Source organism: Saimiri boliviensis, chromosome 2 (assembly GCF_048565385.1).
Source record: "Saimiri boliviensis isolate mSaiBol1 chromosome 2, mSaiBol1.pri, whole genome shotgun sequence".
In the NCBI taxonomy this organism is placed as follows: domain Eukaryota; kingdom Metazoa; phylum Chordata; class Mammalia; order Primates; family Cebidae; genus Saimiri; species Saimiri boliviensis.
This window is the reverse complement of record NC_133450.1, coordinates 111,805,341-111,805,712: the sequence shown is the minus strand read 5'-3', so window position 1 is coordinate 111,805,712 and position 372 is coordinate 111,805,341.

Genomic DNA, 372 nt, shown 5'->3' with positions numbered 1-372 from the left:
GGAAGTGGTCTTGTCTTATTTCAAAAGTCTACAAACTGCCCTTACTGCTAGTGGATTAGCCATAGCCCCAGAGAAGGTGCAACTTACTGATCCCTACACTTACCTAGGATTTCAGTTAAGTGGAACTCGCCTATCAACTCAAAAGGTGCAACTCAGGCTAGACTGTTTAAAAACCCTCAATGATTTTCAAAAATTATTAGGAGACATAAACTGGCTGTTACCTTATCTAAAATTATGCAAAGCTGATCTCAAGCCCCTATACGATACATTGGTAGGAGATCCCAGTCCTACTTCTTTAAGACAACTCACCCCTGAAGCAAAATCAGCTATCAATTTAGTTAACCAAGCTATCAATAACCAAACCATCACCTT